The following is a 24264-nucleotide window of genomic DNA, read 5'->3' as shown; positions in this document are numbered from 1 at the left end:
TGGGTACACACGTAAAGCAATTCTGTCCAACCATCCAACTAGTTGATTGGTTGGAATGACAATCTGGTAACGTATGGGAGTAAATGATGATCAGCAATTTGCTCCTAAATGCCAGAAAATAGATGAAAATGGTCGTCAGACAAGTTTGTTAAATGTTTGATCTAAACAATTTGTTCAATTTGTTTTTTACCATTTTCCGGTGTTTGGAAGCAAATTGCTTTCATACCTTACCAGATTTTCATTCCAACCAATCAACTAGTTGGATGGTTGGACAGAAAATCTTTACGTGTGTATGTAGCATAAGCAGTGGCGTAACTAGGGTCTGCGGAGCCCAGGGCAAGTTTCAGATTGGCGCCCCCCCCCCCACATACTATAAATATATCTTGCACGCCGAAGGCGCGCGGCAAAAATATGGGTGTGGTCACCTACCAGAAGGGGCGTGGCTACTGAATATGGGGCGTGCCAACATGACACGACACCCATATTTTGGCACATTCCTTTACATTCCATATGCACCTTACCTCTGCGGTGGTTTCTCACAACGTGGAACCTCTGAAGAAATGTATCCTCCCTGGGACGATGGCGTCTTCAGTCCGTATTCACTATTCATGTAGGTCACATCGTCCGGAAGATGCCTGTTCGTGTGGGAATAATAACAAAGTCATCATCATACAACAGCGGTTCAACCAGTCTCGTGGCTCCTGTGTAACTTCCTTTCCCCTGCGTCTCTCAGCCACACCATCATCCCACTGCATCATCCATCAGCCACACCATAGCCTCCCCCCTGTGTCGTCTCACAGCACACCATCACCGCCACCCTGTGTCAACTCTCAGCACACCATCATCTCGCCCCTGCCTCATCTCTCAACATACCGTCACCTCCCCCCCTGCGTCGTCTCTCAATCAGGCGATCAGCTCCCCCCTGCGTCGTCTCTCAATCAGGCGATCAGCTCCCTCCCTGCGTCGTCTCTCAGTCAGGCGATCAGCTCCCTCCCTGCGTCGTCTCTCAGTCAGGCGATCAGCTCCCTCCCTGCGTCGTCTCTCAGTCACACCACCACCTTCCCCCCGCGTTCTCTCTCAGCACAGACACACTGACACAGATATATATACACACACACACATATATATATATATATATATATATATACACACACACACTGACATATACACACTGACATATATTCACAATGACACATATACACACACACACTGACATATACACATACATACACACAGACATATACACATACAGTACATACTGACACATAAACACACACTCAGGGCCGTAGGGAGGGTGGTGCGGCCGGTGCCTCCGCACAGGGCGGAATCCTCTAGCGGCACCCGCCACGAACTGCCCGACTCAGGAGAGGTCTGCAGAAAGTGACCTGCAGTGCTGCGCAGCGCACACCAGCGATGCCGGCGAAGATCCCCGCTCTCCACCCACCTCCGAGAGGAAAAGGTAAGCGCTCAGGAGGAGGAGGGGGGTGGGGGTGAGCGAGAGGGGCGGAAGTGCAGCACAGGGCGCACTGCCGTCCTGCTACGGCGCTGCACACACTGACATATACACATACACACACTGACATATACACACACACTGACACATACACACTGACATATACACACTGACATATACACATACAGTACATACTGACACATATACACATACACACACAGACAGATACGCACACACACTGACAGACGCATACAGACACACACACATTGACACAGATACACACTAACACAGATACACACACGCTGACACAGATACACACACACTGACAGATACACAGACACACGGTGACACAATTACACCCACGCTGACACAGATACACACACACTGACACAGATACATACATGCTGACACAGATACACACATGCTGACACATATACACACATGCTGACACAGATACACACATGCTGACACATATACACACATGCTGACACAGATACACACATGCTGACACCGATACACACGCTGACACGTAAATACACATGCTGACACAGATACACACACACTGACACAGATACACACACGCTGACACAGATACACACATGCTGACACCGATACACACGCTGACACGTATATACACTCATGCTGACACAGATACACACATGCTGACACATATATACACACATGCTGACAGATACATACATGCTGACACAGATACACACGCTGACACGTATATACACACATGCTGACACAGATACACACACACTGACACAGATACACACACGCTGACACAGATACGCACACGCTGACACAGATACACACATGCTGACACAGATACACACATGCTGACACATATACATACATGCTGACACAGATACATACATGCTGACACCGATACACACATGCTGACACAGATACACACATGCTGACAGTAACAGATACACACATGCTGACACAGATACACACATGCTGACACAGATACATACATACATACTGACACATATAAATACATGCTGACACATGTACACACATGCTGACACAGATACATACATGCTGACAGTAACAGATACACACATGCTGACACAGATACATACATGCTGACACATGCACACACATGCTGACACAGATACACACATGCACACACTTGCTGACACAGATACATACATGCTGACAGTAACACAGATACACACATGCTGACACAGATACACACATGCTGACACATGTACACACATGCTGACACAGATACATACATGCTGACAGTAACACAGATACACATATGCTGACACAGATACACACACACTGACACAGATACACGGTGACACAATTACACCCACGCTGACACAGATACATACATGCTGACACAGATACATACATGCTGACACAGATACACCCACGCTGACAGATACACACACACTGACACAGATACATACATGCTGACACAGATACACACATGCTGACACCGATACACACGCTGACACGTATATACACACATGCTGACGTATATACACACATGCTGACACAGATACACACATGCTAACACATATATACACACATGCTGACACAGATACACACATGCTGACACCGATACACACGCTGACACGTATACACACAAGCTGACACCGATACACACGCTGACACGTATATACACACATGCTGACACAGATACACACATGCTGACACATATATACACACATGCTGACACAGATACACACATGCTGACACAGATACATACATGCTGACACCGATACACACGCTGACACGTATATACACACATGCTGACACAGATACACACACACTGACACAGATACACACACGCTGACACAGATACACACATGCTGACACAGATACACACACGCTGACACGTATATACACACATGCTGACACATATACACACATGCTGACACCGATACATACATGCTGACACGTATATACACACATGCTGACACAGATACATACATGCTGACAGTAACAGATACACACATGCTGACACAGATACACACATGCTGACACAGATACATACATGCTGACACATATATATACACACATGCTGACACATATAAATACATGCTGACACGTACACACATGCTGACACAGATACATACATGCTGACAGTAACACAGATACACACATGCTGACACATGCACACACATGCTGACACAGATACACACATGCTGACACAGATACATACATGCTGACAGTAACACAGATACACACATGCTGACACAGATACACACATGCTGACACAGATACATACATGCTGACAGTAACACAGATACACATATGCTGACACAGATACACACATGGTGACACCGATACACACGCTGACACGTAAATACACATGCTGACACAGATACACACACACTGACACAGATACACACACGCTGACACGTATATACACTCATGCTGACACAGATACACACATGCTGACACATATATACACTAGGGGTGTGCACCGGCCACTTTTCGTGTTTTGTGTTTTGGTTTTGGATCTGGATCTTTCTTCGTGTTTTGGATCTGTATTTTTTTTTTAAAAAGCATAAAAACAGCTAAAATCACAGAATTTGTGGGTTTTTGTGCTCCTATGCTATTATTAACCTCAATAACCTTAATTTCCACTCATTTCCAGTCTATTCTGAACACCTCACAATATTGTTTTTATGGCCAAAAGGTTGCACCGAGGTAGCTGGATGACTATGCTAAGAGATACGAGTGGGCGGCACAAACACGTGGTCCATCTAGGAGTGACACTGCAGTGGCAGACAGGATGGCAGTTTGAAAAACTAGGCCCCAAACAGTACATACTGCAAAGAAAAAAAAGGGGTGGAAGATGGAATTGTCCTTGGGCCCTCCCACCCACCCTTATGTTGTATAAATAGGACATGCACACTTTAACAAAGCAATCATTTCAGCGCCAGGGTCTGCCACATGACTGTGGCTGAAATGATTGGTTCGTTTGGGCCCCCACAAAACAAGCTGGCAATTAATGTGTCCCTGCACAAACTGGTTCTACGTAGGCAAGATGTCGTCCTCATCCTCCTCATCCACCGATTCCTTGGATAAAACAGGAAAAAGGGATTTAGGTGACCCTGGACTGCTTACGGTCTGAGCCAAAGTTTCTGAACTTGACAGTAACTTTTTATGAACGCGCTGCAGGTGCCGTATAAGGGAGGATGTTCCTAGGTGGTTAACGTCCCTACCCCTACTTATTTCACCTTTACATATGGTACATATGGCAAGACAGTTGTTGTCCGGATTTGGATAGAAATATTGCCAGACCAAAGAGGTGGAATGTTTGGTCTTCTGCCCAGGCATGACCGTGATGGGCTTTTTCATCCCACGGACAACAACTGTCTCCCCCGGAGCCTGATTTAAACAAACCACATCGCCATCAGAATCTTCCTCGCCAACTTCCTCCTCAGTGCCAGCTACACCAGTATCCTCATCCTGTTGTACTTCAATAGTGACATCTTCAATTTGCATATCAGCAAGTGGACTGTGGGTGCTCCTTTCAGCACTTGCAGGGGGCGTGCAAATGGTGGAAAGAGCCACCTCTTCCCGTCCAGTGCTGGGAAGGTCAGGCATCGCAACCGCCACCACACTTGGACTCTCCTTGGGGATTTGTGATATCTTCTTAGAACGCACAGTTCTTCGCTGTGCTTTTGCCAGCTTAACTCGTTTGATTTTTTTAGCGGGAGGAGGGCTTCCATCGTCATGTGAAGCTGAACCACTAGTCATGAACATAGGGAAAGACCTTAGCCGTTCCTTGCCACTCCGTGTCGTAAATGGCTTATTGGCAAGTTTACGTTTCTCTTCAGATGATTTAAATGTTTTTTTCAAGGTCATTTTCCTGAACTTTGTCATTTGGGATTGTATGTGCCCTCTACTATGACATTTGGCATCGGCCTTGGCAGACGACGTTGATGGCATGTTATCGTCTATGTCATGACTAGTGGCAGCAGCTTCAGCACTAGGAGGAAGTGGTTCTTGATCTTTCCCTATTTTATTTTTATCGGAGAAAGTTTGGTCCTCCATTTATGTTATATTGATATATACATGCGGCTAAGGCGCACACAAACACAGAAAATATTTTTTTATTTTTGTTGGAGACTAGAGCACTTTGTGGGTTACACCACCCTTTAAGAAATGAGCCAGCCGGCCCTTTACTTATGGGACACAGGCGCACGCTTGGCACTACTTTGTTGATGCACGTGCGGCTACTGCGCACACAATTCACAAACACAGAAAATATTTTTTTATTTGGTTTGGACTGGAGTGTACTTTGGGGGTTACAGCACCCTTTAACGGTCAAGCCAGGCGGCCCTTTACTTATGACACAGGCGCACGCTTGGCACTACTTTGTTGATGCACGTGCGGCTACTGCGCACACAATTCACAAACACAGAAAAAAATTTTTTATTTGGTTTGGAGTGTACTTTGGGGGTTACAGCACCCTTTAACGGTCAAGCCAGCTGGCCCTTTACTTATGACACAGGCGCACGCTTGGCACTACTTTGTTGATGCACGTGCGGATACTGCGCACACAATTCACAAACACAGAAAATATTTTTTTATTTGGTTTGGAGTGTACTTTGGGGGTTACAGCACCCTTTAACGGTCAAGCCAGGCGGCCCTTTACTTATGACACAGGCGCACGCTTGGCACTACTTTGTTGATGCACGTGCGGCTACTGCGCACACAATTCACAAACACAGAAAAAAATTTTTTATTTGGTTTGGAGTGTACTTTGGGGGTTACAGCACCCTTTAACGGTCAAGCCAGCCGGCCCTTTACTTATGACACAGGCGCACGCTTGGCACTACTTTGTTGATGCACGTGTGGCTACTGCGCACACAATTCACAAACACAGAAAACAATTTTTTATTTTGTTTGGAGTGTACTTTGGGGGTTACAGCACCCTTTAATGGTCAAGCCAGCTGGCCCTTTACTTATGACACAGGCGCACGCTTGGCACTACTTTGTTGATGCACGTGCGGCTACAGCGCACACAATTCACAAACACAGAAAAAATATTTTGTTTTTAGCACTTGGGGGGAGCACCCCTGATGGACAGAGCACCCCCTGGACAACACTACAGCACCCCTTTAGGACTGGGACACTGCACAGGACTTTGGAGTGGACACAGCCCCTATGGACAACTGACTGCACAACACAGTCCAGCCAGCCCCTATGGACTTTGAAGTAGTGGACACAGCCCCTATTAACAACAGCAGCACAGCACAACACAGCCAGCCCCTATGGACTTTGAAGTAGTGGACACAGCCCCTATGGACAACAGCAGCACAGCGCAGCACAGCACAGCACTACACTGCACTACACTACACTACACAGCCCAGCCAGCCCTAACTCCCACCCTCCCTCTTCACTGTCCACAGCCGAGTGAGAAAATGGCGCCGACGCGGGTACCTTATATAGGATCCAAAACCCGCGAGACTCGGAAGGCGGGATGATGACGTTTTGCCTCGATTTCAGAATCCGGGTCAGGCGGGAAAAGTCGAGCCTGACTCGGATCGGACTCGGATCGGGGGGGCTCGGGGGGGTTCGGATTTCAGAAATCCGAACCCGCTCACCCCTAATATACACACATGCTGACACAGATAGACACGCTGACACATATATACACACGCTGATGCATATACACACATGCTGCTCCCCCATCCCCCCCACTACTTACCAGTGATGAAGCTGCAGAGCGCTGGGGAAGGAGAACTTTCACTATCCGTGTCCCCCGGCGCCGGCAGCAGCTCTCAGCCTCTCAAGATCAGCAGCATGCTGCAGAATGCCAGAAGGACTGCCTTGGAGGGGCTGCGCATCTATGCTTTAGCTCCCCCTACAGTCAGCAGTAGTAAATTTCATCTGGGAGAGCGGGCGGTGCGGGTAACAATGCCCTGGATGGCACCCCCCTCTGCTGGGCCTGCCACGTCGCCCAGGGCACAAGCCCCGCTCGACCCCCCCTAGATACACCACTGAGCATAAGGCAAAAGAGCCACTCTTTAAACGACAGAAGGTAGTTTTGCCAGATTCCTCACTCTGACCAGCTTTCTGATCTAATGAGTGAAGCATGGAATACACCAAATAAAAAGTTTCAGCTGCCTAAATGCTTGATTTCTTTTTATCCTATTCCAGCTACTGACTGCGCTAAATGGGAAGTTCCCCCAGCCGTAAATTCCCATGTGACACTCCTGGTTACCTATCCATACATCAACCACCTTGAAGGAGACCACAGATAGAAGGATTGAAGCTTGCCTAAAGTCTATATAGCAGCGTTTGTCAACTAGTGTGCCACAAACGGTTTTCAAGTGTGCCGCGGTGATCAGCTCAGCGCACTTTTCCTTTAGTTTGTTTTATTCCTGAGGAGGCCGTTATTCCTGTGGAGGCCAATATGTGTGTATATTTTTATGTGGGAGCCAATGTTTTTGTTTTTCATTAGTCAATCAAAACGCATAGCTAGATAGTGTGCCTTGGCAATTTTAAAATCTTGTGTAGTGTGCCTCGAGTTGAAAAGGTTGAAAATCACAGCTACATAGGGCCTGATTCAGAGCCGTTCGCTATTTGCGTTCGTTCGTTCAAAAACAAGGGGTGGCTATTCAAATGATCCGTTCGCAAATTGCAGTCTGTTCACACCTCTAAGTCTGAGAGAGCGAGCAAAACATACGCTCGTTTATTTGATAAAAACGCCCCCTGGCCGCTCGCACCATACGTCATGTCCGCTATTTATTAATCGAGTACATCGTACAGCGTATGAACTGCTCGCTATTCTTGTGGTTGGTTTTTTCAACCGCTATTTTGCGAGCAGTTCTGAGTTTAAAAAAAACAAGTGACGTGGTCAATGACGCTGCTGTATTAATTATGCACTCCCTTAAAACGCCCGTTTTGACCTTTAAGCACGCCTGCGTTCGAATTCCACTCCCCCGTTTTCAAGCACCTTCCCCTGTTACCACCCACATACGCCTCCTCCTGTCACTCAAAATAGCAGGCACTCGCTATATAGCGTACAAGCGATTTTCGGCCGCACTGACTGGTTCGCGCATGCGTACTAAAAACCGTACGCATGCGCAGATGTGCGAACATCGCTCGGAACGAGCGTACTGCCGCTAGCGAGCGGCTCTGAATGAGGGCCATAGGGCCTGATTCAGAGCCGTTCGCTATTTGCGGTCTTTCGTTCAAAAACAAGGGGTGGCTATTCAAATGATCCATTCGCAAATTGCAGTCTGTTCACACCTCTAAGTCTGAACGAGCGAGCAAAACATACGCTCGTTTATTTGATAAAAACGCCCCCTGGCCGCTCGCACCATACGTCATGTCCGCTATTTATTAGATTAATCGAGTACATCGTACAGCGTATGAACTGCTCGCTATTCTTGTGGTTGGTTTTTTCAACCGCTATTTTGCGAGCAGTTCTGAGTTTAAAAAAAACAAGTGACGTGGTCAATGACGCTGCTGTATTAATTATGCACTCCCTTAAAACGACCGTTTTGACCTTTAAGCACGCCTGCGTTCGAATTCCACTCCCCCGTTTTCAAGCACCTTCCCCTGTTACCACCCACATACGCCTCATTCTGTCACTCAAAATAGCAGGCACTCGCTATATAGCGTACAAGCAATTTTCGGCCGCACTGACTGGTTCGCGCATGCGTACTAAAAACCGTACGCATGCGCAGATGTGCGAACATCGCTCGGAACGAGCGTACTGCCGCTAGCGAGCGGCTCTGAATGAGGGCCATAGGGCCTGATTCAGAGCCGTTCGCTATTTGCGGTCTTTCGTTCAAAAACAAGGGGTGGCTATTCAAATGATCCATTCGCAAATTGCAGTCTGTTCACACCTCTAAGTCTGAACGAGCGAGCAAAACATACGCTCGTTTATTTGATAAAAACGCCCCCTGGCCGCTCGCACCATACGTCATGTCCGCTATTTATTAGATTAATCGAGTACATCGTACAGCGTATGAACTGCTCGCTATTCTTGTGGTTGGTTTTTTCAACCGCTATTTTGCGAGCAGTTCTGAGTTTAAAAAAAACAAGTGACGTGGTCAATGACGCTGCTGTATTAATTATGCACTCCCTTAAAACGACCGTTTTGACCTTTAAGCACGCCTGCGTTCGAATTCCACTCCCCCGTTTTCAAGCACCTTCCCCTGTTACCACCCACATACGCCTCATTCTGTCACTCAAAATAGCAGGCACTCGCTATATAGCGTACAAGCAATTTTCAGCCGCACTGACTGGTTCGCGCATGCGTACTAAAAACCGTACGCATGCGCAGATGTGCGAACATCGCTCGGAACGAGCGTACTGCCGCTAGCGAGCGGCTCTGAATGAGGGCCATAGTCTCTTACAGGAGCTATTACTCATTCTGCCATTGCTACGGCCTGGGTGGCAAAAGCCATTGGGGCAGATGTATGAATCTCTGGGAAGTGATAAAGTGGTGATAAATGATCAACCAATCAGCTACAGACTGTCATTATTCAAACACAGCCTGTAACATGACAGTTAGGAGCTGAGTGGCTGTTCATTTATCACTCTGCACTTTATCACTTTCTAGAGCTTCATACATCTGCCCATTGAGAGCTGGGTTGAGGCCCTAGAAGACACATTTCTTTCTGGTGCTTCTCGGGAACAGCTGTCCTACATCTCTCATATTAGGTATGCAGCCTCCTACTGGTCTCCTAGCTTCCAATGCATCTGTACTTCGGTGGTAGCCCACGGTATCATTTGGCTTTGGTCATGGAAGGCAGACTCGGTCTCTAAAAAGGCTTTGGGGTCTCTGCCTTACTCTGGGGAGATCCTGTTTGGCCCAGAATTTGACAAGATATTGACTACCTTGGCAGCTTCTAAGAAGGCTTTCTTGCCCTCTGCATCTGCTATGAGGACTCGGATGTCATCCTTTCGTCTCCAGGCAAAGGCTAAAGGTTAGTCATTTCCACGGCAGTCGGCATCCACAAAGGCCTCCAAGCCTAACACCAAACAGGCCTGGGCTACTAGACGTCCAGCTACCAAATCTGAGTTCAAGACTTCAGCCTGACGGGGCGGGCCTCCCCCTGGGGGCTCCCAGGGTGGGAGGCCAACTTCTTCAGTTCGCCCAGTTCTGGCGTCAGACCACCACAGACGCCTGGGTACAAGAAGTGGTCTCTCAAGGGTACGCCCTCTCATTCCTGAGATGGCCCCCCCAGCAGTTCTTTTGCACAGGCCCTACATTGGACCCAGGCAAAGCCCTACTCCTCCATAAGGCCAATCAGTCCTTGCTGCACTCTGGTAATATTTCCGGTCCCATCATCACAGTGAGGGACGGGATATTACTCTGCCATTTTCTTCAGCCTATCCTCAACTACAGGTCTCTGAAGAAGTTTATCAGGGTGCCCAGGTTTTGTATGGAAACCCTATGCTCTATTATCCCGGCCATGGAGCCTGGGGACTTTATGGTTTGTCTGGATATTCAGGATGCTTACCTACATGTACCTATAGCGCCCTCTAATCAGCGGTATCTCCGGTTTGCTGTCCTACAGCAACATTTCTAATTTCAAGCACTGCCGTTTGGACTTTCTACAGCTCCACGGGACTTTACCAAAATCATGGCAGTTATGTCAGCCCACCTTCATCGTCAGGGGATCAGACTGCTCCCGTACTTGGACGATGTCTTGCTATTAGCAAGCTCTCTAGAGGTCCTTCACCGCCATCATCAGGTAACCATTGCCTTTCTACAGACGCACGGCTGGCTGATCAACTGGATAAAGTCCCCCCTGAACCCTTCTCAAATAATGGTACATCTGGGAGCCTTCCTGGATTCTCAAGCTCAGAGAATCTTCCTGAAAGCAGACAAAATCTCTGCATTGCAGCACCAAGAGTGCAGGTTACTCCACAGTCGCCGAGTGTCAGTTCACTCAGCAATGCAGACCTTGGGATCCATGGTATCCACCTTTGACATGGTGGAGTTCACTCAGTTCCACTCCACACCCCTACAACACCTGATCCTATCCAGGTGGAATGGGCTGCTTCATCTGATCAGATCCCAGATGATGGTCCTCTCTCCATAGGTTCGCCTGTCTCTCTCCAGGTGGTTACAGACTTCCCACTTGAACAGGGGTGGTCTCTTCTTGATACCGGATTGGGTGCTCCTCCCCACGGATGCAAGTCTCCACGGGTGGGTCGCAGTGACAGGACAGAACTCCTTCCAAGGACGTTGGATTCCCACAGTAAGGGTCCTCCCAATCAACGTCCTGGAACTCTGGGCCATCGACAGAGCCCACACTTTGGCTCAGGACATTCTCCAGGGCAGACCAGTAGAAATACAGTCCAATAATGCCATGGCCTACCTCAATCACCAGGGAGGCAATCGCAGTCGGTCGGCAATGGCAGAAGTGACACGCATCCTCACATGGGCCGAATGCCACCTCCTGGCTATTTCTGAGGTTTTCATTCTGGGGATTCTCAATTGGGAAGCAGATTTCCTTAGCCACCATGATGTGCATGCCGGGGAGTGGTCCCTACACCCAGAAGTCTTTCAACTCCTGGTGGACAAATGGGGCCTACCGGATGTAGAACTCATGGCCTCACGACACAATCACAAAACTCTGGCGTACGGGTCCAGGACAAGAGACCCCGAAGCAGCCTTCGTAGACGCCTTGTCAGTGGCCTTCCACCTGGCGTACCTCTTCCCTCTAGTCTCCCTCTTTCCTCGGGTCCTTCAAAAAACCAAGCAGGATGGGAGAACTGTTCTGCTGGTAGCTCCGCTTGGCCTAGACGTCATTGGTACTCCGACCGTCAGAGTTTCTCCATAGCAGGGGCTGGCTGGCAACTTTTATCCTGGGGTTCAAATGCATGCAGACGGCCCTGGCAGAGGAGTAGCGTGTAGCCAGGGTGCCCGAAAACGTGCGTGCTGCGGCGCCCCCCCTCAAGTGTTCTAGGGAGGAGGCGGGTCCATATGGGATTAATGTAAGGTAAAAATAAAGATTAGGGGCAGCCCCCTGTCGTAGTGCCCATATGCAGTGCCACCCTGTGCCACAGGAGGACACCCTTATGCAGGCCTCGAGTAGTGCCCCCAGTAGTGATCCCCCCTATGCACTGCCCCTTGTGCCCCCAGTAGTAAGCCCCTTATATAGTGCCCCCAGCAGTGGTTACCCTTATGCAGTGCCCCTTAAATAGTGGCCCCAGTTGTAGTCTTCCCCCTATGCAGTACCCCCACTATTGCCCTTTATATAGTGCCCCCAGCTGTGGTCCCTCGATGCAGTGCCCCCAGTGGTAGTCCCCTCCCCCCTATGTAGTGCCCCTAGTAGTAGTCCCCTCCCCCTATGCAATGCCCCTAGTAGTAGTCCCTTCCCCTTGTAGTGCCCCTAGTAGTAGTCCCCCCCAGTAGTAGTACCCCCCTTGTAGTGCCCCCAGTAGTAGTCCTGCCCTTGTAGTGACCCCATAAGTAGTCCCCCCCTTGTAGTACCGCCAGTAGTAGTCCCCCCCCTTGTAGTGCCCCCAGTAGTAGTAGTCCCACCTTGTAGTGCCGCCAGTAGTAGTCCCCCCCCTTGTAGTGCCCCCAGTAGTAGTAGTCCCCCCTTGTAGTGCCCCCAGTAGTAGTAGTCCCCCCTTGTAGTGCCCCCAGTAGTAGTAGTCCTCCCTTGTAGTGCCCCCAGTAGTAGTATTCCCCCCCTTGTAGTGCCCCCAGTAGTATTCCCCCCCTTGTAGTGCCCCCAGTAGTATTCCCCCCCTGTAGTGCTCCCAGGAGTCCCCCCCTTGTAGTGCCCCCAGTAGTATTCCCCCCCTGTAGTGCTCCCAGTAGTCCCCCTCTTGTAGTGCTCACAGTAGGCTCCCCTTGTAGTGCTCACAGTAGGCCCCCCTTGTAGTGCTCACAGTAGTCCCCCCCTTGTAGTGCTCACAGTAGGCCCCCCCTTGTAGTGCTCACAGTAGCCCCCCCCCCGCAGTAGAGACATAATAAAAAAAACACACTTACCTGACACCCGCTCCTGGTCCCGCCGCCAAGATCAGCTCCTCCGTCCGCCGCTTTGCATTATGGGAGTGACGCGTCATGGGAGTGACGTGTCACTCCCATTACCCACTGTGGGAGCTGGAAGATGTCCGGCTCTGGCAGTGGGAGCAGCAGCCAATGAGAGTCTGTCTGACTCTCATCAGCTGCTAAAGCAAACACACAGCTGCCGGCTCCGGCGGCTGTGTGTTGTGCTGTGTAGCGCTGACTGAACTCCGTCCGGTCAGCGCTACACACGCGGTGCAGTCTATGTCACAGTGACAGAGTCTGCACCGCGGCCCGCATGACGCTGCGGCCCGGGGGGCACATGGCCCCCCGGCCCAGCCCGCCACTGCTCCATAGACAAATTATTTCCACTTCCTCTATGCCCGGACCTGTTGTCTCAGGGTCCCTGTCTGCATCCGGACCCTGGCTCGTCTGTCTTTGACGGCATGGCTCTTGAGACATTCCTCCTGAAGTCTAAAGGTTTTTCTAGCTCTGTGGTTCAGACCATTCTCAGATCGCGTAAGCCAGCCTCCACCCGGATCTATCACCTAGTGTGGCATACATACTTCCAGTGGTGTGCTACCAGAAGCTATGACCCTCAGGTCTTTCGGGTTTCTAGAATTCTGCCCTTCCTTCAGGCTCGATTAGATCTTGGATTCCGCCAGGCCACTCTGAAAGTGCATGTCTCTGCTCTGTCCATCTGGTTCCAGCGCAGAATTGCTCCACTGCCAGATGTTCACACCTTCCCTCAGGGTGCCCTCTGTATTCAACCTCCCTTTGTCTCTCCAGTGGCTCCTCACACTTCAGGGGTCTCCCCATTTCTGATCTTTCATCAGGACAGGGCCATCCTTTGAACTCGTCCTGGTTTCCTTCCCAAGGTGGTCTCTCGTTTACACCTTAATGAGGAAATTGTAGTTCGAGCCTTCCAATCACCAGACCCCTTGGTAGGTGAGGCCTCCTTGGATGTGGTCCATGTTCTGAGGATATACATGGCCTGTACTAGTTCCATCAGGAAAACAGATTCCCTTCCTATATGGATTCCATAAGAAGGACTGGCCAGCTAACTCTAGCCAGATGGCTTTGCATGACTATCTCACAGGCTTACACGCAGGCTGGCCTTCCTGTGCTGGATACTGTGTCTTCTCATTCTACTTGTTCTGTGGGTCCCTCGTGGGCTGCTCAATGCGGCGTGTCTGTTGAACAGCTATGCAAGGCGGCCACATGGTCGTTCATCCACACCTTTCTTAGGTTCTATGCCTTTGATCCATTTGCCTCTCGGGATGCTTCCTTCGGACACCACATTCTCCTCTCAGCTCAAGAGAGTCCCCGCCCTTGAACAACAGCTTTCGGACATCCCCAATGTCACCCTGTGGAGCCCTATATGGACCCAGAAGAAGAAAAGGAGTTATGGTAAAACTTACCCTGGTTAACTCTTTCTTCGAAGTCCATAGGTTCCTCAGGGCACCCGCCCTGACGCTTCTGGCTTCTATGGGTTTCTTCTCTTGGTCACCGGTTTCCTTCTCTATGTGAGAGTGTGATTCTTAAGTGTACCAGTCTTCCTTCTCCTTCCTTGGGCTTGTTGACAAAACTGAGTTTCCTTTAGGTTGTGGGTATACGAGGAAGGACCAGAACGTCCTGGGACAGAAAAAGCTTTGCTGTTGGTGTCCAGTCCTCCAAGTACCACCTACACCCCAATGTCTCCCTATGGACTTCGACAAAGAGTTAACAAGGGTTTTACCATAACTCTCCTTTTTACAGGCTGTGCTAGAAAAATGACAGCAGCTGATTGGTTGCTATGAGCAGATACTCGACTTTGGTGCATATTCAATTGGGGGCGAGAATAGCAGGGGTTTTCCTGCAGGTGCAGGATTTTTGCTATTCAATTAGGAGCTGGGTTTTTGAGTGCCGGGAGGTTTTTTTTTTTTTGCGCACCTCCCAGAGCACTACTAATTTTCCTAAAATGGTCGGGAAATGCTCTGGGACCCTGGCGACACCCCTCCTAATGACTACTTTAGCAATTGGAAGTTCCAATTAGCTTAGTCAGTTAGTCAGTAATGCTCACCTTCCGAAGTGCTGTCTTCTGCATCCAGCGTCGGGACTCGGTCTCCTGAAGCAGCGGTGTGTGTGTCCAGTGTAAGTATGGCCCCTGTAATGGGCGCTGGGAGAACTACATTTCCCTGCAGCACCTGGAGCCTCCCAGCAGCCCCCTCCTCAGTGAGAAGGTGGAAGGGAGGCCACCGGGAGCCGCAGAGACCCTGGGCAGGTAAGTGTAATTTTTTTTTTTAACGCGGCGCATGGTTTTCAGCTCTGAAAAACCCGTGACCACTTTTTTTTTTGATTGGCTATCACGGGTATCTGGAGAGGGCATACCCACGGTACTCCAAAATTGGGTGCAGGGTTTTTTCTTCGCTAAACCTAGCACCAATTGAATATGCCCATTAGTTTCTCTACCAGATTCAATAAATCTCTCCTTAGATCTTTATTGGATTTCAGGCCCTTCACCGTGCCTGAAACCTACTGCACCCCAATCTTTGCGCATTAAGACTTCAGAACAATAAGGGAGGACAGACCAAGGAGGTGACATTAGGATAAGAAAGATTAAACTGACTCAACAAAAGGAAGAGGATAATTCAATGACAATATTTTATAATTTCAGGTGTAAAATTTCTGGATCTCTCCTGTAACTTGGGGGCCCTGGAGTGGGATTTGATTGTGAAACGCGCCCTTGCGAGAAACTAGACTTCAACCTGGAGATAAAGCAGCCAGTCCACTTTATCTCCTTTCAATGTAAATTTAAGCCTTCGAATGGAAGACTCAGTGTGACCATATAAATTCTTATTTACTTTAATATATTTATATCTAATTTGAACATATGACAAACCATATTTAATATATACACTCGTGCGAGAAAAACCGAGACACCTGTCTAGTAACTATTAGGTGGTCCTATCAATTGAATTACCGATGCAACACGTCTGGGCTTTCACTCCATGAGCTCACTGAAGTATTGTGTAGATAGTGTACACCATGCCTCCTGAATAATGGTCCACAATTTCCTAATATTGCAAGTGGGGGATTGATAAGATGTTTAACTCCCACGTGTGTTCTGTTGGGTTACAATCTGGTGAACAAGAGGGCCAACTCATAATGCTAAATTTAGAGGAATGCTCCAGCTATAATCTTGTAGCTATGGACCAATGCGATGGCGCATTGTCGTGCTGAAAGCGCACTCTCCCGTCTGAGTGAATACATGACATGAGTGGATGCAAATGTTCCGCAAGGATAGTTACATAATGTCTGATGGTCAGTGATGTTTGTTGATGAAGTCCTGTGTGCCTGCTGAAACAGCTCACACCATAGCAGCCACCACAACCCTGGGACTGTCCCCTGTTGGCATGCAGGGTCCATTGCCTTTTGTTTTTTTCCCCCCAAATGCATAATCGTCCTTCTGCCTGAAACAGTTGAAACCTCGACTCGCCAGACCAGGCTACACATTTCCAGTCACCTTGCGTCCAGTAGCGGTGTTTACGAGCCCAGGCAATGTACAGAGCCTTGTGCCGAGGGTCAGCAATGGGACCAGATTGGGCCATTGGCTCCTGTACCCCATAGAAGAAAGGGAACATTGCACTGTTCAGACACTTTACTTGTGGCCCCAGCATTAAATTTTGCTGTTATCTGCAGCAATGTCACACTCCTGTTAGATGTTACAGTGCATGCCAGCTGACGCTGTCCACAGCGGTGTCGCACAATGGATGTTTTCCCTGAGGTTGTGTAGTCGCGGTACACACTTGAAAATTGTTGTACGTGAAAATCCAAATTTCTTGTTGATTTTGGTGATGAGTGACCCATCTCTCTGGCACCTACAGTACTATCAAGCCTTATACAAAGCCCCTTAAATTGTGATACTCTGCCATCCTCACTGCAAATTATAGAACAGATTGTAGCGATATCTGCCTATAGTGCGTTTTGCAGAAGTAATGGGCGTAGTGCGAATTGCAGAAGATACCATTTAATGCGGGGGTATGGTGCCATGTACCGGGAATGGAAACAGCTGTTTCAGTTTTTCCGGCACAAGTGTATATATAAACTAATGAGTCCCACAAAGAGCACCCCTGCAATGTAGTATCGCAATAATTAAGATATTGAATCATTATATGAAAAAGAATCAAAACTTTTAAAAGTTGAATCACTGGATCTACTTGTTATATACAGTAAATCCTCAGTAATCGAATAATGAATCTGGACACCAAATGCAAACTTACTAGTATATTCAGAGTAAATAAAATAAAAGCAGGACCCTACTGTGTGCACGGGTAAATTGTGGTGGAAGACCAACATAGTAAGGTAATGAGTTCTGGGAGCAGATGATAATCCATACTAAATAATGCTTTAAACGAGAATTATGCTTGCACTCCTCCTCCCCTGTAGTTTAAGGACACCAATCCTATGGCACTATGTTTTTTTTCACGTTGAGCAGCTAAAGCATATTTATTTTTTATTGTCTATAGTAAGAATGCCTAATGCTACTGTGGCTGCTGTCCAACATGTAAGGCTACTTTTACAACAACTAATTACATAAGCATATGATTGTATTTTGATATTAGTCCGGTAGTAACAGAAGCCTTTTACCCGGTGTCAGCTTTAGAAAAATATTAGTTGGTAGCGAGTGTGAGAGAGAATTTTGGTGAAGTGTAATAATATTTACACAGTCCAGATGGTTTTGTTTTTATTAACCACACATGATAAAGTGAGTGTTGTTGTGACAAATTATATAAACAGGTATGTTATCTGCAGTGGTGTAGCATGGGGCCATGGCACCTGATGCAAGTGTATACTAGGGCACCCACTTAGTTGTACCAGCTTTTGTCAAACATTTTTCAGCATGTCCCCATCACATATTCTCCCCTGCACAACAAGAGTCTGACACCCCCCTCTTGCACACCAGATAAATCCCCACATTAAACATTTTACTTACCTGATTTTCCAGCAGTGTTGTCAGGAGTTGAACCTGCTGGAACACCAGCAGCCCTCCATGCAGTGGGTCACATGACCATACCAGCAGGATGTTCCCTACCCCATTGGTATATTAACTAGGGAGGGCCTAAATATGCACCCTAGATGGCCCTGGCACCCAAGCTTTACCCACACTATGCCCTTGTTATCTGTATTATATAAATAAAAGACCTTATAGGAACATACATGCCCGTGTTCTTCTGGTTGCTAAACAAAATATAGAGCTCATTTAGTGGCATTAACAGTCCCGAAAATTGGATGATTGTTGCAGCACTTGCCGATTGCTTATTGGATTATGTTCCTGCGTGTGTTTGACACAATATGTCTATCTCCCCCCCCCCCCCCCATCTACTTTTCGTTAATGTGTTTTGCATGCACTGTGTGACATATCGGATCCTCCTTTAATAGAGCCAATCAACAGTAACTTTTTTTTCCCCCACCATCAATCTTAATAAACTACTTTTTCCAATTGTATGTGGACAGCCAAACATCACACCCACGTGCTTTTTAAACACCTTATTCCATGGGCATGAATAGGTAGCTTGTACCCAATTTGCTGCTACTTCAGCCTCCACTCCTGACTTTTCTCTAGTTTATGGAATATGGTGCCCAGGTTTACATCCATTAAGCCACAAGAGCATTAGCAAGGTTGGGCACTGATGTTGGGCGATCATGCCTGGCTTGCAGTTGGTATTACAATTCATTACAAAGGTGGTCTAATCGGATGAGATCAGGGAGTTTATAAACTAAATGATGGTTAAGCAAAGAAGATTATTGCATTTTCCCCCTTCAAAATTTAAAACAGCAATACTATTAATTGCAAAATACACCTGGCTTTGTGCTCAATAGCATTGCCGTTTTAAAGTCTGCAGAAAAAAAAAAACACACTGATAAGCTACCACTTAACATAAATCCCTAATGCTGGGCGTACACTATACAATTATCTGTCAGATATCTGGCTGGTTGGAATGAAAACCTGGTAATGTATGGGAGCAAATGACAGTTGATCATATGGTTTTAAACACTGGAAAATGGACAAAAAACAATTGTTCAAATTGGTTAAATTCGTGTGTTTTAACCAATTTGGCTGAATGACAACTTTTGTCTGTTTTCCAGTGTTTGAGAGGAAGTGGACAATTGTCATTTGCTCCCATACATTACCAGGTTTTCATTCCAACCAGCCAGATTGAACAGATATCTGACAGATAATTGTATAGTGTATGTTCAGCATAAGACTCTGTGCAGGTCAGTCACACACCAATCTAGGCAAAACATTTTTTCAATAAACCTTACTTTGTGCTGAAACAGGAAAGGGCCTTCACCAACCTATTGCAACAAAGTTGGAAGCACAAAATGCCATTGTATGCTTTAGTATTAAGATCTCACTTCACTGGAACTAAGGGGCCCAGGCCATTATTTCTCCACCACTGAACATTATATTTTTGCGAAATGCATTTCGGGAGGAAGCATTCTCCTGGCATCTTTCAAATCCGGATTCATCCTTCTGATTGTCAGTTGGCAAAGTGATTTGTCACTCCAATGGCATGTGATTACACCACTCAATCCAGCACTGGGATTACTATTAAGACCCAGTGATGTTACTGCAACTTTCTCCATGAGCGGCTAGCTACAGTATTCATTGCAACTACTTGTGATTACCACACTAAAGAATTGTGCATAGTATTAGGTAATTTTGTACATAACATGAGTTAAGTGTTTTCCATAGTAAAGGCTACTTTATACTACAGCACTGATGCACTCAATAAAATGCTGGAAAACGGCAATAACCACATACTCAGCATATTTAAACTAGAGATGAGCGGTTCGGTTTTGGCTCAGATCTTACCGCCAGTTTGGATCTCCGAACGAGGCAAAAAGTGGTCTTTCATGGACATCTCGGCACAGATGTACGTAAAAGATTATGTTTTGCCTCATTCTGAGATCCGAACTTTGGTGCGAAGATCCAAGCCAAAACCGAACCGCTCATCTCTAGTTTACCCTGCAGCAGATGCAGAATAACCGATTCTTGTGATATTGGGCCTGATTCAGACCCGGACGCTAAGCAGCGGACGCACACTATGGGCAATTGTCGCACGTTTGCATATGCGTCAAAATACACAGGCACGAACCAGTCACTGCATCCGGGAATTGTGTGCTCATAGTACACAGACTGGACACTACTTTGAGTGACAGAATGTGCCGTTTTATGGGTATGCATAATTAGCAAAGATGTGTCATTGTATACCTCACTTGGTTGTATTTCAGCCTGCAGTGGGGTAGGGTCTACCTCAAGCGCTGCATGCAGCTCTGATGGCTCTCGATGGTTCCGATTAATCATACACTTCCTGGTGATGACGTGTTAAGAAAGAGATGTGGGCGTCTTTATACAAGCGTGCGTTCGCTCTGCCGTTGGGCTCTAAGACATAGAGGGTGTCCTTACACCAGACAGTGCGATCACGGAATTTTCATACCCGGACCCTTTTGGCTGTGAGAGAGCGCAGCTTAGCATCCGGGTCTGAATCGACCCCATTGTTCTGTACACACCACTGCATGTAAAACTTGAATGAGTCAGGAACATGGCATGCATGTGCTTTTGTACTGAAAAGCTGTTATTTGGCATGGAGATGTTTGTGCTGAGGTCAATGCAGTAGTTGCATAATGCATGCATGTTGCAGAGCATCACAATAATGTCCGCAATATCATTCTCTCATCATTTACTCCTTCTCAAAAAACATTAACTACATCAGTACTATATAAATAATCTATTCAATATAGTACACCCATTTACAATCATTGCCTTCAAAACAATATTAGCCCTAACAACAAATAATTCCATTCAAGTATATTACCCTCTAATTATCTCCCTTAGGGGGAGATTTAATATAGCTTGGAGAGAGATAAAATTGGAGATAATTAGCACCAACCAATCAGATCCTAACTGTCACTTTACAGGCTGTGTTTGAAAAATTACAGTTAGGAGCTGATTGGTTGGTGCTATTTACCTCAAATTTTCTCTCTCTCCAAGCTTTATTAAATCTCTCTCTTAGAGGGGTATTCAATATGAAACGTTAACCTCGCCAGCGAGGTTTTCGCCACACATCGGAGGTTTTGCCAGCGAAAAAGTATCACGCACGCTCCCGCTTATCCCCGTATTCAATTTGAAATCGTCGAAAATGGGACCCGGCGTTACTTGGATCGCCGAAAAAAAACTGGAATTTTCTGGAAATAATTGTAGGAGCCCCCTAAAGATGTCCAGACCTCGGGGATCACTATGGGTACCCCCGTTTATGCCTGCAGAGGAAAGTCGGGGTTTTTAAATAGCCGCGCAGGTTTTTTTTCCCGATATTGAAGAAGTGATGCAGAAGAGCACTTAGGTTTTTTTTTTCGTTTTTTTAAGTGGTCCCATCAAATTTGGGGTACATGAAAATGGGTACTAGCATATTTTTATGTCCCTAAAGGTAATTTAAAAAGATTCTGCAAAAATGCACCTGCCGCTACTTTGCGCAATGAATAAAACACCTGCCCAATACTTGGGGACCCCACCAGAAATAATTTCGTTAGTTTGGCAATATTTTTACCTAATTTTTTTTTTTTTTAACCCCCAAATTTTTTTTTTTTTTAATGGTGTCCTGATTTTTTTTGGGACATTTTTTTTTTTTAACATTTCCTTTTAAGGGGACATTCCCAAAACTACAGGCTATTTTTTATAAGCCTACACCCCCAAACCCCTATTCTGCATTTTTTTCACTTGCTATAGTGATTTGAAAAATTATCCCTGTTTTTTTAAAAATGACCCTTGACCCCATTTAAGGAAAAAAACGGGAATTTTCGTGAAATATGCCTGGGACCCCCCCTGAAGATGTCCAGACATGGGGGATCACTATGGGTAACACCATTTTTGCCTGCAAAAGAAAGTCGGGTTTTTAAATAGCTTTGCCAGGTGTTTTTTCCTGCCGCGGCTATTAGAAACCTCGACTTCCTTCAGTAGTTAAAAATGGGGGTACCATAGTGATCCCCCATGTGTAGACATCATTAGGGGGGTCCCTAGAATATTTCCCGAAAATTCCCGTTTTTGTTAACCTGTAAAAAAAATTTGTTAAAATTTAGAAAAAAAAATGACATAAGGTCCCCCCCAATAGCCAAAACCAGAGTCAGGCTTGCCAGCCAGTAGTGGTTTCTAAAAATACGGGGAACAAAATGTGTAGGGTTCCACCGTATTTTAGAAACCAACACCAGGCTGCAGGGACTAGTGCTGGTTTTAAATATAGGGGGCAAAAACGACATGGGGTACCCCCTATATTTAAGACCAGCAACAGACCCAACCGACCGGGGTGTAATGCCACAGCCTGGATACCCAATCACCGGGGCTCCAGGTCCAAAGCATTGCACCCCAAGTCGGTCAGCATAAGCCAGTGATCTCGGGGGAGTTGGGGACCCCCCAAAAAAGGGTCCCCCCTCTCCCGAGCACCACAGGCTTATGCTGAAGCCTGGGGCTCATCCCCATACCCCTGGAGCGGTGGGTATGGGGGTAATAGGGGGCCAAATAATGTAACACTATTGTACTTTACAGTGGAACTACAAGTGCCAGCATGCCTGCCGTTTTGCACTTGTGGAACTACAAGTGCCAGCAGACATGCGGCACCTGTAATTTCACTGTAAAATAAATAGTTAAAAAAGACAAAACACACACACCATGCCCAGTATAAGTTTATTACATACACCTACCCATTCACACATACTTACCTATACCAGAAGTTTCTGTCCCCTTCTCCAGTAGATCCTTACAACTTGGCCCTGCAAGGAAGATTTCATACTCACCTACATGCAGCGCTGGTCTCCGTAGTAATCCATGGGATTTGAAAAAAAAAAATATGAGTTACCCGAGCCACGCAACACAGCTATCTGTATGTGTGTTGCCACACATACAGATAGCTCCCGAATGGACGCAGCCGGCACTTCACGGGGCATTGCAGTCCCGTCAGCCAATCAGCGGCAGCGCTGACTGTAGCGCGCCCGCTGATAGGCTCCGGCTACTGACAGTTCCCACGTGGTCGAGTCACACTACGTGGGAACTGTCAGTTGCCGGAGCCAATCAGCGGGCGCTCTACAGTCAGCGCTGCCGCTGATTGGCTGACGGGACTGCAATGCCCCGTGAAGTGCCGATAGCGGGCATTCGGGTGCTATCTGTATGTGTGGCAACACACATACAGATAGCTGTGTTGCGTGGCTCGTGTAACTCTTTTTTTTTTAAAATCCCATGGATTACAGGTGCCGCATGTCTGCTGGCACTTGTAGTTCCACAAGTGCAAAATGGCAGGCATGCTGGCACTTGTAGTTCCACTGTAAAGTACAATAGTGTTACATTATTTGGCCCCCCTATTACCCCCATACCCACCGCTCCAGGGTTATGGGGATGAGCCCCAGGCTTCAGCATAAGCCTGTGGTGCTCGGGAGAGGGGGGACACTTTCTTGGGGGTCCCCAACTCCCCCGAGATCACCTGCTTGCGCTGACCGACTTGGGGTGTAATGCTTTGGACCTGGAGCCCCGGTGATTGGGTCTCCGGGCTGTGGCATTACACCCCGGTCGGTTGGGTCGGGTGCTGGTCTTAAATATAGGGGATACCCCACGTCATTTTTGCCCCCTATATTTAAAACCAGCACTAGTCCCTGCAGCCTGGTGTTGGTTTCTAAAATACGGTGGAACCCTACACATTTTGTTCCCCGTATTTTTAGAAACCACTACTGGCTGGCAAGCCTGGGGCTGGTTTGGCTTTTGCGGGGGGGGGGGACCTTTTGTCATTTTTTTTCTAAATTTTTACAACATTTTCTT

This window comes from Taudactylus pleione, unplaced genomic scaffold (genome assembly GCF_031769625.1).
Source record: "Taudactylus pleione unplaced genomic scaffold, aTauple2 ptg000305l, whole genome shotgun sequence".
NCBI lineage: Eukaryota > Metazoa > Chordata > Amphibia > Anura > Myobatrachidae > Taudactylus > Taudactylus pleione.
Note: the sequence above shows the minus strand (reverse complement) of the source record.